The sequence below is a fragment of the Prionailurus viverrinus genome, chromosome C1 (assembly GCF_022837055.1).
Source record: "Prionailurus viverrinus isolate Anna chromosome C1, UM_Priviv_1.0, whole genome shotgun sequence".
NCBI lineage: Eukaryota > Metazoa > Chordata > Mammalia > Carnivora > Felidae > Prionailurus > Prionailurus viverrinus.
Genome location: NC_062568.1, coordinates 95,856,233 through 95,874,184, shown reverse-complemented (window position 1 = coordinate 95,874,184; position 17,952 = coordinate 95,856,233). Strand labels below are relative to the sequence as shown.

Sequence of the window (17,952 nt, the reverse complement as noted above, 5' to 3'; positions counted from 1 at the left end):
ACAGACCTCCGGAGGTTTAGGAGCTCAGAGGGGAGGACAAAAATAAGAGATTCATGTGATTCTAGGATGGGGAAGGAAGGTTTATGTTCAGGAGCACAAATAGAGGACCCAAGGAAGCAAATAGAGGAGGAGGCTCCTGCTTTTGAAGAAATGAATCCTTATGTATATCTTGTATTAAAGTAAGAAGAACTAAGAAAGTGAAAACGAAAAGAACAAAATTATATTAAGTGTCTCTGAATGATTTATAAGCTGACTGAACAAACAGGATATGTATACATGAAACAGAGAATAAAATTAATTGTATATAATCAACTTTGTGTTGTTAAGATCAAAACATGAGGTCAGACAAAAAGTACTATGGAAATATTGATACAGATATTGATATGAAAGGATCTGAGAGAACATCTTTGAAGTGAAAAATATGAAAGTCATAAAATAAAAATCAAAATTGGGTAAGGGGGAGTGGTACAACAGAAGATAAGCTAAAAAGGACCCTGCTAAATAGAGTCAGTTGATGAGCTGGGAGATTATACAAGGAATCCCACGTGTGTGTGTGTGTGTGTGTGTGTGTGTGTGTGTACGTGTAAGAGAAAGAAAGAAAAAGAATAAAATTAAATTTAACACACACAGAGGATACATTTCCATCATCCAGCAGTACCTATTATATACAAATGGGACAGCAGACAATAGGGAGAGTAGGTAGGAAGATATACAAGAAATACTTTAAAAAATTCTCTTGAATTAGGGATGCCTGGGTGGCGCAGGTGGTTGTGTGTCAGACTCTTGATTTCTACTCAGATCATGATCCCAGGGTCATGGGATCAAGTCCAGCATCGAGATCTGCACTGAGCATGGAAGCTGCTGCAGATATACTCTCTCCTTCTTCCTCTCTACTCCGCTCTGATGTTCGTTCTCTCTCTCTCTCTCTCTCTCTCTCTCTCTCTCAAAGGAAAAAATAATCTCTAGAATGGAAGAGGAAACATAAGTCCTTACATTTTCATTGCCAAGCCGAGATAAGAAAAGTACATTTAAAATAATCCATGCCTTTCGTATACGAATGAAATTTTAGAATTTAAAAGTTTTTTCACTGGAAGTTCCATGGGATGGTATGGGATTAGAAACCACTATTAAATTGATAACCAACAGAGAGCCAACTGCATCCTCATTAATAACTTTTGATATAAGATTCTGAAGGAATGTCTTTATATTTCTGAAGTAAAAAGATTTAACTATAACTTTGTATTAAATCAAACTAACATTGAACTATGGGAGCTAAAAAAAATAAATAAATAAAGCATGCCCAAATACAAAACATTTCTTACCCATCACCAATCTGGACAATTTACTAGAGGATGTTTTGAAAAAAAGGAACAATGACTCTAAATAAAATATTTTACAAGAAATAGTGAAGAACAATAAAAACAGTGTAATTTATACTTAGGCTTAAATAAGAGTCATTTTAAAAAATGACAACTTTAAAGTAAATTTAATTTATTGATGATCTCAATGTAGAATAGGTTTTCAGCCTACTGGTGTAAGAGATGGCAAGAGGTAGGAGGAAGAAAAAAATAAAATAAATGCTAGGATTCTTGATTTATATGATAAAAATACAAAGAAAATGATTAACATAAAGCATTACATAGAAATAGCAAATGTTAAATACAGATGTTAAATTTCAAGTGCAAACACTTCAAAGTATTGAGATGTTAAACTTTTAAAACACTAAAGAAAAAAATGGAACTAAGAAAACTGCATGAGTTAATCAAAATATAAGAATACCATTTTTTTTAAAGCAGAGAAAGTAGAAAACATAAAATATATTGTTAGGAAATACCTTCAACATCTCAGTAATCACAATGAAATAAATATCTAAAAATTAATGATTGAAGTGCTTAGTCTCAGATGGGGCTTTACAAATGTGATCTTGTTTCCTATTTAAAAGAGTTATACCTAAAAATGACTCATAAATATTGGTAGTAAAGAAGGAAAAAAGTGTATAAGAGATTCATGTAAACACACACACACACACACACACACACACACACACACACAAGCAGGTATGTTAGTATCATTGGTAGAGCAGAGGGAACATCAGTTAAATACATTTAAGAGGACAAGGACAGAGAGGGGCATTTATACTTAATAAGATCTATAATCCTTCGAAAGATCCATTCATTCATTCAATCTCTCATATTGAGAACTTATGTTGTATCAGGCATATTTTGGCTTCTAAAAAGAAAGGAGGTAACAGATCCAATTCCACAGAATTGTGAAATAAGGAATGGAGTTTCTTTAAACTGAGATGGCAAAGACTATAAGAAGAAAGGATGTAGCAGTGACATGTTAGAGTCTGAAAGCTCAGCTTGGGGCATGTTTCTTTTGAGTTGCCTGGTAGAAGACCAGGTACTGATGTCAAGTAGAAAGTGGATTTTATAAGTCTTTGGGTCAGGATGAAATCCACTTTAGAGATACACATATTAACATCTTTACAGTAGAAACTGCACTTAACAAAATGTGATTGAATGATATTTGGTAAGTGTGTATATATAAAAAAAAGAAAACAAAATGAAATAAACAAACAGCAAAAAAAAAAAAAAAATCACAAGAAATCCAAGGACAAGACAGCGCTGGTTAACTGAGCCCAGGAAATGAGAAAACTGAATATGAGTGGTCAGAATACACAAGGAAATCCAGGAGAGTCTGGAATACAAGTTAAAAATGTGTTCTAGGGTGGAGAGGAAAGTGCTACAGATAGATTAAGCAAGATGAAGAATAAAAGGTGACTGGTGTATTTAGTAAATAAGAATTCACTGTTGATCTTGAAGAAGCAATTTGAGTACAATGACAGGAGCAATAGGTCTGAGTAGAATGGGCTCAAAGAACAATATGAAGAGAAGAATTAGAATCAACGAGTTTAGATGAGTATTCCAAGGAGTTTTGTTGTAAAGGGGGAAAAAAGATGTTTTGTATATAAAGAGGAGAAACATGATATGGATATTTGGTTACTTTTGTTGCTTTAAGATTGGACAAAAGCAGCAGTTTTGAATACAAAGATCACACACATGCCTAAAAATGAAAGAAAGGCAAAACTTGATGGAGTGATACACTTCAGGAACCTAGTGGGAGTAGGATCCACTGCACAACCGAAGGTGTTGCCTTTGGGTGGAAGTGTGGACCATCTATGTGTTGTGAACCAGAAAGTTTTAGATCACCACAAATACGATTACGTGGGTTGAAATAATGCATTCTGTGGAAGGTCCCTTTTAACTGCTACAATTTCTTCAGCTGAACAGGATGCAAGATCTTCAGCTAAGGTGTAGTTGCTGGAGATCCGACAAGAGTGGGTAAGATCTCAGATGATCATCTAGAAGGATGGCAAGAGTGAACAGAGAATGGACAAATATAACACAGATGCTGAGCAGCAGCAGAGGTACACAAAAGCCAGTAAATATTTGGGGCACCTGGGTGACTCAGTCTGTTAAGCATCTGACTCTTGGTTTCAGTTCAGGTCATGATCTCCTGGTTTGTGGGTTAGAGCCCCACAGATGGCTCTGCACTGACAGCATAGAGCCTGCTTGGGATTCTCTCTCCTTCTCTCTCTGCCCCTCCCCTGCCCATGCATGCACATGCACACACATGTGCTTTCTCTCTGTGTTTTCTCTCTCTCTCTCTCTCTCTCTCTCCCAAAATAAATAAATAAAACTTAAAAAAAGGAAATGCTTTGAAGTGATTTGGGTGATTGAATCAATTGTTTCTGCTGAAGAAATGAAATCTTTTTTTTTTTCTTCAATTTATTTATTTTGAGATCAAGAGAGAGCAGGAGTGTGGGAGGGACAGAGAGAGGGAGGGAGGGAGAGAGAATCCCAAGCAGGCTCTGCGCTCTCAGTGCAGAGCCTGATGTGGGGCTCTCACCCACAAACCAGGAGATCATGACCTGAGTTGAGGTCAGACACTTAACAGACTGAGCCACCCAGGTGCCCCTGAAGAAACTAAATCTTAGAGTTTAAAGTAATAACCATTTGCTCCATGTGTTTCTAACAGTACTCCAGCTGTCACTCCCTGGTTCTCACTGTAATGGCAGAACATTTGCATTAATTCAAGAAAAAGCATAAAAGGCTAATAAACATATTGTAAGTTTACTCTCATTAGTAATGCAGTGAAACACAAATTCACATAGGGAAAGGATAATGTTCTTTGTAACATATAAACCTTAGTGACAGTAATGAGGTAGAAAAATACATACTTTCATTTACCTTTGGAGAAAGAATACATTGGTGTTCCCTTTCTGGAGGGAGTTTCAAAAATATGTATCAATATTTAAATCCCCCAATAAATCTTTTTCTTATGTCTATATATATCCTCGTTTCTATTTTTCTATTAAATTTTAGAATAAACATGTATTTAGGCATCAAATTTATTTAATTAAAATTTTAAAATTTTAAGTGAATAAAATAAGTTCTAAAAGTCTATTGAGAAATTGATCAAGGGAGGAGTAGGAGCAAGATATTTATTTGATATACATTAATTTATCTTCTATAATACACAGCATATAGAATCACATCTGACTCTTGATTTCAGTTCAGGTCATGATCGTAGGGTAATGGGACTGAGTCCTATGTTGGGCTCCATACTCAGCATGGAGCCTGCTTGAGATTCTCCCTCTCTCCCTCTCCCTCTCCCTCTCCCTCCCCCCTCGCCCTCCCCCTCCCCCTCTCCCTCTCCTCTGTCTCTCTCTCTCCCCCTGCCCCTCTCTCCTGCTTGTACTCTCTCTCTAGCATAAAAACAAAAACAAAAACAAAAAAGAAACAAAAAAAAAAACCCAAAACAAAAACATTAAGAAATGACACTTTCTGGTGGTAAGCAGAACTAACTTTCTCTGTCTTAGCAATGGAAGACAAAAATTGAGCTATAGAAGCACCAACAATTTTCCCCAATATTTCTCCAAATATTTACAGTTAAGTTATTAACAGGACATAAAATAGAACACATTTTCCCCAAGTTCTTGCCTAGCAAACTTTATATCACCTGACAATTAGGGTGTTTTTCTATATGGAAAAGTTATGCATAGATTCCATATTCATGGCTTTATTACTTTAGAATATAATCCTAACCTCTAGATAAGAAAAAAAATGAAAAACAAACAAACAAAAACCCAAATTGGTTTTGTTTCTATAGGAAATTCTGCAATAAATGATAAATTCTACAATAATCCAAGTTTAGAGTTTCCAAGATACGTGACAAGTTTCCCTAGGATAACATGGTGAACTCAGAGGGATGCTAAAGGATGCTAAAATGTTAAATTTGCATGGAAAGCATAGTGATACTAGACATTTGACAGCACCCACTAAACTACTAATTTTAAATAATGAAGGGTTTATATTAGATAGTATTGCATACATTTCAATTATGTCATAGTTTTCAAAGCCAAGTTTTGTTGGTGACTGTGATAATAAGCAAGTACTGCATGAGAAATTAACCAGGAACAGGAAATGGGGGTGACTTTAGCTAATCTGATTCTGAGGCTTGAGAGGTTGTGCAGTGATAAACAGGCACATATATGCCTTTAGTTAGCTAATAGTATTTATTATATGTGGTTAATGTCTTCTATTTTATTTGTATTATTTTTTTCAAAAGTCTGCTAATTTCTTAGGGCATAAATACTTATTAAGTTGTTTGGCCTAAGTGCTCTTAGTATTTCTTTTGGCCTAGGGATTCTATGAAAAATTACTGAGATACTAAAGTTACCTTGAACGGAGGAAGTTTGGAAACCTCTAAAGTATTAAAATTATACCTGAGAGAGCCATATTACTAAGGTTCCAAACACAAAATTTCTAAGTACAGGTCTTATACTACTCTCCTAACTCTAAATTTATCCTTCATCTATTCCAGATTACCAAGTAACATTTCACTCTTTTACTATATTTTGTTATTGGGGGGGGTAATTTACAGTTCCCTCTTTCATGAATGTGTACTAGATGGAATGTTCCAGGACTTATCATTGAATGTAAATAGGGAGAACTAATGCTTTGTTCCCTTCATTTATGAAGATTATCATCATCTTAATCACTTGTGACTCATATGGCAGGGAAAATATGCTAACGTGCATCATCTAGCAGAAAGCAGGTGTTAAGCATTGTACTGTGAAATTATACTAGTTGATGATACCATGGGCCCAAACATGGATAGAGAACAGAGACAGGAAGAGCATGGGGAAACCACATCGTATTGTAACACAGGAATGAGAGCATGATTTCTACCACCATCTAGCTATGTTAGCATGGACAACCCATTTAGTCTTCAGGGTTTCAGTTTTGTTTTCACATGGAAAATGTTTCGCATCTTTATCAATCTAACAGTAATATATCAGTATACAGAATATTTTGAGAAACGTAAGAATGAAGACAAACAACATATAGTCTCTGTTGCTACAGAATCCATTAGGTCAAATTAGCACATGCAGTTACTTTTTATTTTAGAGACACTTAAGATTGCAGAAAAAAAATCTAAACTCTTTGGCTTTGTATGTCTATCATGGCCTTTTGTTAATAGGCCATTATTAATTTTTGTGATTTTCGTCTTCTACCACAAACTATGCCAAATTTTTATCAATTGATATTAATGTTTTATGTGGTTTCACTTTTCCATGCCTTGACTTCAATTATTGATTTCTTAATATATTCATGAATGAAGAAAACCACACATAAAATCCAATAATATCTAGTGGAATGTATTGGAATGTACATGAGAGAATCAAAGTATGCTTTGGAAATTCAGAAAAATAAGAGAGTAATTTCTATTAGAAATAATTCTTAGAGCAAAAAAAAAATAGTATCTCAAAGAAACCACAAAGCATGGGGAAAAGGTAGCACAGGAGATACTATATGAAGGCACTGTAAGGAGAGGAACAACTACAAGCACAAATCCCCTGCAAATGGAAGAACTCAACCATGTTCCTGCTCGCAAGGGTTTGGTGTTGGAATCTATCTCCCAGATTTGTCTTTCTTCTCCAATCTAGTTATCATCTCTTCACTTCTTCAAAACTCTGAACATTTCCTGGACACGAACAAGGTAGTCTTCAGCATACAGAGATTCCCCTCTTCTGAGAATTCCCCGCCATGGCCAGGGTTTTCCTCCTGAAGACTGTTCCCGTCATCATCACCTTGCTATAGATGATTACTGCCACTATTACCAAATGGGGTTGGTAATAATGATAACACGCTGGATACCTTCCATTTCCTAGACCATTCTTTGTCTTTCTCCAGTTTGCTGTCTGACAATAAAAAGTAGCTAATGGGAAACTACAGCGAATGAGAGTTTTTATTTACCTAACTTTCTTACTGGGTTGTATCACTTGGGCTTCGCCCTCCATGGAAAATCATGGCTCTTATTAAAAAGCTTCACTATAAAACTTTGTAGGATCTTCTTCCTTTCATCCCTTCAAGTAGATGGGTGGCAATCCTTCTGCTCTTATCAGTTTTAAATGTTTATACTTTATGATAGAAAACGTACTGTTGAATTACTGATAGAAAATGAGGAGTCTTTCAATCTTAGCTCTGATAGGTAAAGACTTTAGAAGTTGTTACTACCATTTTTCTCAGAAAACAGCAGACAAATTTGAAGCATAAGGAGCTTTCCTGGATCAATCAGAGAACTGAATTTGCAGAGCAAACTTCCACTCTGAAATCTAGAGAGAGATAGGTGAATCCAGTCATACCCAAGATCTGCTTAACTGGAACAGGAGCTGCTAGAGAGAAAAACTTGTAAAAAACCTTGTAATTTTGAATGACTGCTGGAGGTTGAGAGTGGTCTAGTGGGAGTGAGAAACTCCAGAGGTGCTATCTTATGGGCCCCTATACTTCCTTGGTCCTCATCCATGGATCCCACCAGGTTTTTATGATGCAGATGGTAGAAAGATACCTTCTTGGCTCTGGCTGAGGGAGAGCCAGAACTTTTAAAATGCCCAGAGCATTCTCCATAACAAAGCCTTTATCAGAGTCTTCTCCTAGGTGAGAAAGAACCACCCCCACCTCCCTGTACCCAACCCTGCCAGTCCCTCTAGCTTTCCTTTCTAATTAAGGGAGTGGAGGAAGCTATACTACTGGTGGAGGTCACAGTCCTGATACAGACCTGAAAAACTAAGAGTTCATTAAGAGTAGAGAACACTCAGCCTGACATGCGCGTGCATGCATACACATTACCTCCAAACCAACATGACTCCAGTATAACACTACTTTATAGCCAAAAGAGCTGCAAGACACAGACTATCTGAGGAGGCATTCTTAGAAATCCCAAAGTCAATGGCAGACATAAAAACCAAGATATCAGAAGAATTTGAAACTTCTGGCACCTATAACTACGTAAAATATTAAACGCAGCCCAATATTTACCCAGATTAATGTAGCCTCACCCTAAAGCCTGTTTATCTCAGTTCCTATTGCTCCATACAAGATGTCTGACTTACAACAAAAAATTACAAAGCATGCCAAATAATAATAATTTAAAAAAGGGGAAAAAATACTATGGAATGAAAGATAAAGTCAACATCAGAACTACACTCAGATATGATTCTGATTTTTAAATTATGAGACAGAAAATTTTAAATAACTATGACTAACCCATTGAGAACTATAAAGGAAACAAAAAGTAGACAACTTCAAAAATATAAGCATACATTTAGAAATTATAAAGAATCAAAATGTTAGGGAAAAATGTGAAACATAACTGAAGAATGGCTTTGAGGGCTCACCAGTATATTGGCTCCACTGGAAACAAGTATGAGATATCTTAAAGATAGTTCAATAGACAGAAACTTCCCAAGAACTGTGAGAGAATTTCAAAAGGTGCAATATACACATAATTGAAATATGAGGAGGGAAGAAGAAAGAATCAAGCAGTGGCAATACTTGAAGGAATAATGAATGGCCAAGAGCTTTCCAAAATTAATTACAGGCACTAACCACAGGACTAGTATTCTCAGAAAACAAGAAACAGCATAAATACAAAACAAAACAAAACAAAACAAAACAAAAACCTGGACTTCTATATTTAGCAAAATTATCCTTCAAAAGTGAAGGAAACATAGTCATTATCTGATGTGAGTGCATGTGTGTGCATCCCACATACACACACCCACACACTGGAAGGATTAATCAACACCAGAACTTCCTTGCAAGAAATGTTAAAAAGTAATGCTTTAGGCAGAAAAAAAAAAGATATAGAACAGGAACTGAGATCTGCATTTAAAAAAAAAAAAAGAGGGTGCCTGGGTGACTCAGTGGGTTAAGCGTCCTACTTCAGCTCAGGTCATGATCTCACAGTCAGTGAGTTCGAGTCCCACATCAGGCTCTGTGCTGACACAGCTCAGAGCCTGGAGCCTGCTTCAGATTCTATGTCTCCCTTTCTCTCTGCTCCTCCCCCACTCACACTGTCTCTCTCTGTCTCTCAAAGATGAATAATTGTTAATTTTTTTTTAAAAAGAAAGAAAAGTGTCAAAGAAAAAATAAAGGCCAAATAAAATATTTTAGTTTTCTTATTCTTAATGGACTTAAAAGATAACTGTATAAAGTAGTAACAGTATTGATGTATTGCTGGGTGATTACAGCATGTGAATAAGTAGAAAGAATGACAGCAAAGGTCATAAGGAAGGAGGATTTGGGACAATGTGCTATGAAGTACCCACACCACAAGTGAAGCAGCATGGTGTTATTTGAAGGTGGATTTAGATGAGTTAAAAACGTTGTTGGAAACTCTAGGGCAACCAGTAAAACAAGTTTTAAAAATATATAGTTGATATGCTAGGAAAGGAAATAAAGTGTAGCCATATAAAATGATCAATTATAACCAGACAAAGCATAAAAGGATGGGAGTGTAAGGAGAAGGAGAAACAAAGAACTGATGCAATAAACAGGTATGAACATGGTAGATACTAATCTAATTATATAGTTAACTACAAGGCCCACACAAGGAGAAATAGATAATCTAAATAGTCCTATATTTTTTAATCAATAACTAATAACATTTCAAAACAAAATCACCAAGACAGATGATTCCACTGGCATATTATGCAAAATACTTAGGACAGAAGTGGCATCAATGTTCTGCAATATACCAGTACACAGAAGCAAGGGGAGTACTTTCTAACTCATTCATGTGGCCAGCATTACCTTATTGCCAGAACCATACAAGAACATTACAAGGTTATAAAATTATAGGTCAATATCTGTCATGAACAGAACTGCAAACATCCTCAACAAAATATTAGCAAATTGACAGCCTAAGAATAATTCAAAGCATGCAAGCCTGGTTCAACATTTGAAAATCAATTAATCAATTAATTAATCAATTAAGGCTAAAGAAAAAAAGTGATCATATCAATTGAGGAAGGAAATACATCTGAAAAAAATGAACTTCCATTCATGATAAAAAAAATACTCACAAAACTACAAGTAAAGGGGCAACTTTCTCAACTTGATAATGAACATCTACAGAAATCCTACAGGCAACATAATTTTTAATGGGTAAAAACTGAATGCTTTCCCCTGAGATTTGGGGAAGAGTGGTGTCTCTCAGCACCCCTATTCACCACTGGAAATCCGAGATAATTCAATAAAACTAGAAAAGGAATTATAAGTTATTTGCATTAGGAAAGAAAATATAAAGTTGTCGTTACTCACAGATAACGTTTGCCTATGTCGAAAATCCCAATGAATCAAAAAACAAAACAAAACTCTTTAAACCAAGAGTGATTATAGTCAGATCATACAATACAAGGTTAATACAGAGAAGATGAGCACAAGGTGTTGTATAGAAGTGTTAAATCACTAAATTGTACATCTGAAACTAACATTGCACTGTATGTTAACTAACTGGAATTTAAATAAAAACTTATTTTAAAAAGTCAATTGCTTCCCTATATACCAGTAATGAACAACTGAAATTTGAAAAAAAATCTTTAAAAAATAATAAAATGTAATAAAATGCTTAGACATAAGTCTAACAAAATGTGTATATGATCTATATTTGGACAATTAAAAAAATAGATGAAGATCTTAAGAAATGAAGAAAATATACAAAAAAATTTTTATTCCCCCCAAACTGACATACAGGTTTAGCACAATTCCTATCAAAACCTTAGTAAGATTTTTTTTTAAGTTTATTTATTTATTTTTAGAGAGAGAGAGAGAGAGAGAGAATGCATGTGCATGAGTGGGGGGGGGGCACACGGAGGGCAGAAAGAGAGGAGAGAGAGAATCCCAAGGAGGCTCCACTCTGTCAGCCTAGAGCCCCACGTGGGGCTTGATCCCATGAACCATGAGATTGTGACCTGAGCTGAAATCAAGAGTTGGGTGCTCAACCAAGTGAGCACCCCAAGATCTCAGGAAGATTTTTATAGTTATAAGCATAATTATTCTAAGATTTATATGGAAAGGCAAAGGAACTAAAACAACTAAAACAATTTGTAAAAAGAATAAAGCAGGAGAAATTAGTCCAACTTATTTCAAGACTTATGAAGAAAAAGCTAAAGTAATCAAGAGTGCACAGAATCAGTGGAGAGATAGACATATAGATTGTTGGAACAAGTATCTTTACGTTTTCTGCTCGTTCAGAAACATGTATAACCACATAATCCTCTTCCCCCACCAGGCTTCCTTGTCAGAATTTTCTAATTGTGTTCAAGTATCTGACCATCCAGTGAGATCATTTCTCACAGCCCTCGATGTCATATAGAACCATCTGGAAACCAAGCCTAAGTTTTTCATCTTCAGTCAACTGAGTGTAGATATTAGCCACATCTAAACACACCTTCACAAACAGACCTGCAATGGTGTTTGATTAAATACCTGGGTATTAACAGCCCAACCACGTGGACACATAACACTAACCATCACACCATCTGAGAAAATACTTAAAGGCATGTGAGTGATTCTATAAAAAACTATCTATGAGAGGAGAGGTTTGAAAAAGAAGGGGAGGTTAATGAAGCTGGAAACAATTTGACCCTTTTTTTACTTTAAGACTTAATTTCTGGCTAGGGCTAAAGCTTCCTCTTCTTCTTCAGATCTGAAGCAACTCAGACCTCTGCCATTGATAGTGTCTTTCCATTGCTGTAAGTTTATTCCACATCCACACCATGGACTACAATAATACAACTTGTATTATCATCTCATTTTAGGCACAGAGGTGTAATTACGGCAAAGTCACACAGGTGGTTGGTGGCAGCGGTGGGATGCAAACTCAGTCTGGCTCTGGAGTCTGGTTTCTTTAACGTTTATTTATTTTTGAGACAGAGAGAGACAGAGCATGAACAGGGGAGGGGCAGAGAGAGAGGGAGACACAGAATCTGAAACAGGCTCCAGGCTCTGAGCTGTCAGCACAGAGCCCGACGCAGGGCCTGAACTCACGGACTGTGAGGTCATGACCTGAGCCGAAGTCAGATGCTTAACCGACCAAGCCACCCAGGCGCCCCCGGAGTCTGGTTTCTTAACCATAAGCAATCTTGCCCCTCAGAACAAAAGAACACGTATGAGTTTTCAGTACTCAGGCTGCCAGCCTCCACTTTTAAGTGCTTTGTTTTATCCGCCTCCCCCTTTCTAGCTCTACTAGCTCAGTTTCCATTTTCTTGGCAAGTCTACGCCATTGGTGTTCACAGCATAGAGGTGTGTTGCAGTCTCTGACCTCCGTGAAGCATAACTGTATCATCAGTGGACAGTATCTTTCATGAATGAGAGAGAGAAAACAGAATTACGAAATGCAAAACAAGTTTAATTCCTGTTCTAAATCCTAACATTTGATAGACCAACTGACTACTTAGCAATCGGTTTCCGACCTCAGCTTCATTTTCAAGCTCATGAGTACTTTCATTTGTTCACCCTCTCCTCCTGGGTTTCCACCCCACAGCCTTCTGAGAAAGGTTGCTTCACAACTTTCTTTGTCCTGTGTTCAGCCTCTAGTTTGAAAAACAAGCAAACCAACAGACAACACAACAATAACAAAAAAACCCTTGAACCTGTGCTCCACCATTAACACTCCTGACCCACTCTTGCCCAGTCTCTAGTCCTCGCTTGTCAACTGTGGGTGTACAAACCCCACAGAGAAGTGGGTTCAGTATGAGTAACGGAGGGCTCTAAATAGAGTCCTTTTCCTTGCAGGCCGTGCAGAGTAATCAAATGTTTCTCCGCAAAGAGGTGCTATGGCTTCTTTCTGTTCTTTAATGGATCCGTTTATCCAACATATACCAAAATGAAAACCTGGTCATTGGAATCCTTCACTAACTTTTAATTATTATTTCCGCTACATTTTATTTTAGGTCATTTGGGTACAAGCAGTTCTCCTAGGTAACCCGATCCATTGCTGATGAAAGCGAAGCAGGAGTGTGCTCTACAGTGGTTACTAGAGAGGAAAAGAATTCTAGGTAAATGCACTATGCATTACAAGTGAGGCAATGGAGCTGTTGAGAAATTAAAATTACTCAAAAACATCTTGACAAGGAAAATCTCTAGAGAGTTTCTTTCCTCTTATTGCCTTTGTGTTCGACCCTTTGAAAACTTTTTTTTTTTTTAATTTTCACATTGGCATTGCTTCCTGGCAGGAAACATGATGGCAGGGGGGAAGGAGTATAGAGAAGAGGTACCTGGTTAAAAATGGAAACTTCTAAATGATTTTTTTAAAAAAATGACTAGCCTGATATTCAAAGACAGAACTCTAAAGCTGTGTTTATTGCTTCAGCTCTGAAGTGAGAAGTTATTTTTTCATTCTGAATTGACTTAAGGCCAATGAGATTGAATTCTTTAATTTCCCGTTTCAGCATTAAATGTGAAATTGTGCATACATGTACTCTAATTAAAATCAGTAACATTTGTTTTACAGAACAAGTTTCCAGAGAATAACTTTATGGGCTACTGTGATTAGCCTTTACTTCAAATGTAAAATTAAATTGTATAGTATTTCTTCATTGTTTTTCTGTTGGAGGAAAACATAATGGCATTCGCCATTTTTATGCAGCGACTGTTAACATTTCAATAAGCACACTCGCTAAATGTGAAATAATATACATTTTTCTAAGCTATATTTAACAATTTGTTGCAGGAGTATTAACACACACCACTCCATTCCAAACTACTGTACGTGATAGCAAAGGGAGCTGGAGAGAAGGTCCCACAGAACATCCTTTGCTGAGGGCTCAGCTTCTTTTTAGTTCCATGAAATTCAAACAGCCACTTCATGTCTTTACCAAGCTCCACCTTAGGTAAAACGAGGGAATAAAGCTTATAACTCTTAACTGTGTTACAGGAGCAAAATGACAATGTTTATATGATGTGCTTTACACAGGATCCAATATATAATAATGATCAATATTTTTACTTTCTGCTTACCCAGGATAAAGATTTCTCAACTTTGCTTAGCTTTCATCATTAATGGACTAAGAATACAGTTTTTGTTACTATGGCTTTTAGGGCGTTGTAATAAAATCTATGTCCTCATTAAGGACGACACTAAAGTATGCCACTGATTTTTCAGTTCTCCCTAGGCTCAGATAGGTTTTCATTTCGTTAAAGCCCTGCCCCTGCCCCTGCCCCACCCCAGATCACCCTATTATGCCTCCTCTCCAGGAAGTTATAACAGGACCCGGCTGTCTCTCACAGATGAATTCCAGCACTGCTTCATCTATCTTCAAAACCTAATGTTTCCACTTTATATGACAAGATTTAAAAATGGGCAAGTGTTTTCCATGTGGAAGAGCACTGAGGTACCCTTTTGAGACAGAAGCATCTGTGGCTATGCCTAATTTTCGTATCGGCCTGTGTTGGGAACAGAGTAAATACTTGTGGGATTGAGTTAACCAGACTAGAAGCAGTAAGTCCTCGTCTTTGCACTTGGCTACCACCACTGTGTCACAGGCACACAGAAGAACTGTAAGCCTATCTCTGCCCACAGAGAGCTTGCAGTGGAGACATAGGTGAATGTCTCACAAGCATGAAACAGACAACCAAGTTCCACTTGGCTTCACAGGCTTTACACAAGTAATGCTCTGTTTGGAGAAAAACAGTAACTCTCCCAACTGAGGCCAAAAGTATTCTCAAAAGGCAGGATGGCTAGAATACTAAGGCTTAGAAAGGGAAAAAAGGCAATGCTTATCTGAGGTGTAGCACCTATGCGAATACTTTTGGTCAATGGTTTCTATTCGGGTCAATGGTCAATGGTTCTATTCGGGATAATTTACTCACATCTGATTTGTCACTTCTAAGTTCTCTTTTTTCTTTCTCTTTTTTTTCTGTCATTAATTAGTTCTCAAAGTAAAAGGGTACAATACCACCAAATATGCCTAGACTGCTTCATCTTAAACTTTCCTTACACTCCCACAGTAAAGAGAATCTGCGGACTGTATGCATCTCTTTAGAGGCATTCCAAATGCACTAAATGTGTTCCTCGCATCCTACAATTTTCCTGCTTCCCCCCCCCAAACCAGCTGTGTTTTCAACTAAGCCATCACAGTTTGGCATATACTTTCCCAAATCTTGACATATTATATTGTTTCATGTCTTGACACAAAATCTCTGAGATGCGTTACAAGGAGAGAAAGTCTGCAATTTACAAGGCTCAACTAATTACCGGTGTGTATAAATTCCCAGGCTCAATTTGAACTGTATCTCCTTGCAAAATGAAATGGCAGAGGCTGCTAGACAACCATCTATATTAAGATATAATTCTGACTTGGTATATGACTTTTTAAAAATAATTTTAACTAGTAATAAATAAAGAATTGTACAAACAAAAGTGTAACTCCCAATAGAATTGAAATCTGGTCTGGTGGCTCATGCTGAAATTTATTTTTATGGAAGTGGCAGAATGAAATAGAGTGAATGACAACCAGTCAGCAGATCTGGATAAGGAATTTCTGTATGAAAAAGTCTTCATAGTGGAACTCAAAGAGGCTGTAACATTCAGTTTCACCCAGTCTTTGCTTTGAAGAGATGAAAACAGTGAGTCACAGAAAGACTAAGGCATCTGCCACACACCTAGAAAGTGGCTGATAGTGATTATGGTACATTTATCTTTACATTTATCCATTTTTACAATTAGACAAATTATCACTAGTCTAACTGTAAATTAGTCTAATTGTCAAAATAGCAAAATTGAAATTTACTTTGTCTCCATAATTTAAGTAATTCCAAAGCTTGGCCATGTGGAACTTGATTCAGATTGAAAATAGACTGATTATATGTATGATTATATATAATACATAGTGAATATGTATATAGAATAAAATTTTCAAATATTAAGGCAACTAAACTAAAAGTATATTACTCTTAAATTTTTTTTCAACGTTTATTTATTTTTGGGACAGAGAGAGACAGAGCATGAATGGGCGAGGGGCAGAGAGAGAGGGAGACACAGAATCGGAAACAGGCTCCAGGCTCTGAGCCATCAGCCCAGAGCCCGATGCGGGGCTCGAACTCACGGACCACGAGATCGTGACCTGAGCTGAAGTCGGATGCTTAACCGACTGCGCCACCCAGGCGCCCCATAAAAGTATATTACTCTTTAGATAAGAAATCCTTTACATTTAAGAATCTAAGAGACTCAGCTTACATTTCAATGTTAATGTATTCACTCATTCATCTATTCAAAAAAATTGCTGCAGTTGCATATGGATCAGGCAGAATAAGAATTCTCCACATAAGGGTCTCCAGTGCCTTTATTCAGAGGATCTATAGAAATGTGAACTTCCAATGTAGACCACTGAGAGACATGCATTAATAATTTAATATTTGTTCAATACAAGTTTTCCAAGCACTGATTATGTGCCAGACACTGTCGGGGGTAGCAATGGGCTTACACTCTAGTGGGGGTAGCAACGGATGTTAAACGTGTAAACAAATAAATCAGTTGTTACAAATTGGGAATGAAGTATAAAAGCGATGAACTAGGAGTCAGGATAGAAAACACTGAATGACTGTGAGTACAGAAGGCAGAACCTGAGGGCTACTTGTATAGGGCACGGGGAAGTCTGTCTATGGAAATAAGATTTAAAGTAAAGCTTAAAGGATGAGAATTCAGCAATGGGGGAGAATAAGAGGACGGTATTCCATGCAGAGTGAATGGCAAATACAAAGGGCCTGAGTTAAGGAAACAATGGTGTGCTTTAGGAACTAAAAGAAGATACAAATGGCTAAATGTTACTTAATTTGAAGAGAATGGCTCCATATGACAATGACAGCTCAAAAGGAATCAGATTATCCAAGAGGAGAAATTTGGAAGTTGGTTGGAGTAAAATGCATATTACATGACAGGCTTCATTGGTTCGCAAGCTCCTTGGGGGCATTGCGGGTGCAATCTGAAACCAGTCCCCATACATGGAGGGCAAGGAGAGACTGAAGAAAGAGGCAGATCACTCTACATTGGTAGATGGCAGGCTTAAAAAGCACTGGAACTTACTTACAGGACTTGTCTTGTGCAACTGCAAGACAAGAAGATCTCTACACTTGCCCACTAAACCGTAAAAATTCATATAGAGGCCTCAACTGGGTTCAGTTATGTATTCAGTCCAGATGGTCTTAGCACCGCATCACCATCTCCAGGCTGTGTCCTTGGAGCAGCCTCGGGGAGTGGGAAAAGCAAGTAGAGGCCACATTCCAAGGACAAGTGAGGAGCCTCTGATTGCCAGGGTCCAACTCACAAGTCAACTGGCAGTCACGGCCTCTCCTATTATTTTAAAGTGTTATTGAGATATAATTGACACATTATAAACTCCATGCATTTAAAGTGCACAGTTCAATGGTTTTCAGTACAATTATGGAGTTCTTCAACCGCACTATAACTGAATTCATTGTGGAAAAATGTATGTAACATGAAATCCACCATTTTTTAAACTATTTTAAAGTGTATAATTCAGTAGTTTATGTGCATTCCCTATGTTGTGCAGCAACTATCCCACTACCTAGTTTCAGAATT

The 17,952-nt window shown here is 37.0% G+C and overlaps 1 pseudogene; it reads right to left on the bottom strand.

The window, feature by feature from the left end:
• Positions 1 to 17,323, bottom strand: part of LOC125171650 (uncharacterized) — a 172,955-nt pseudogene extending 155,632 nt beyond the window's left edge.
• Positions 17,324 to 17,952: the final 629 nt, after the last annotated feature.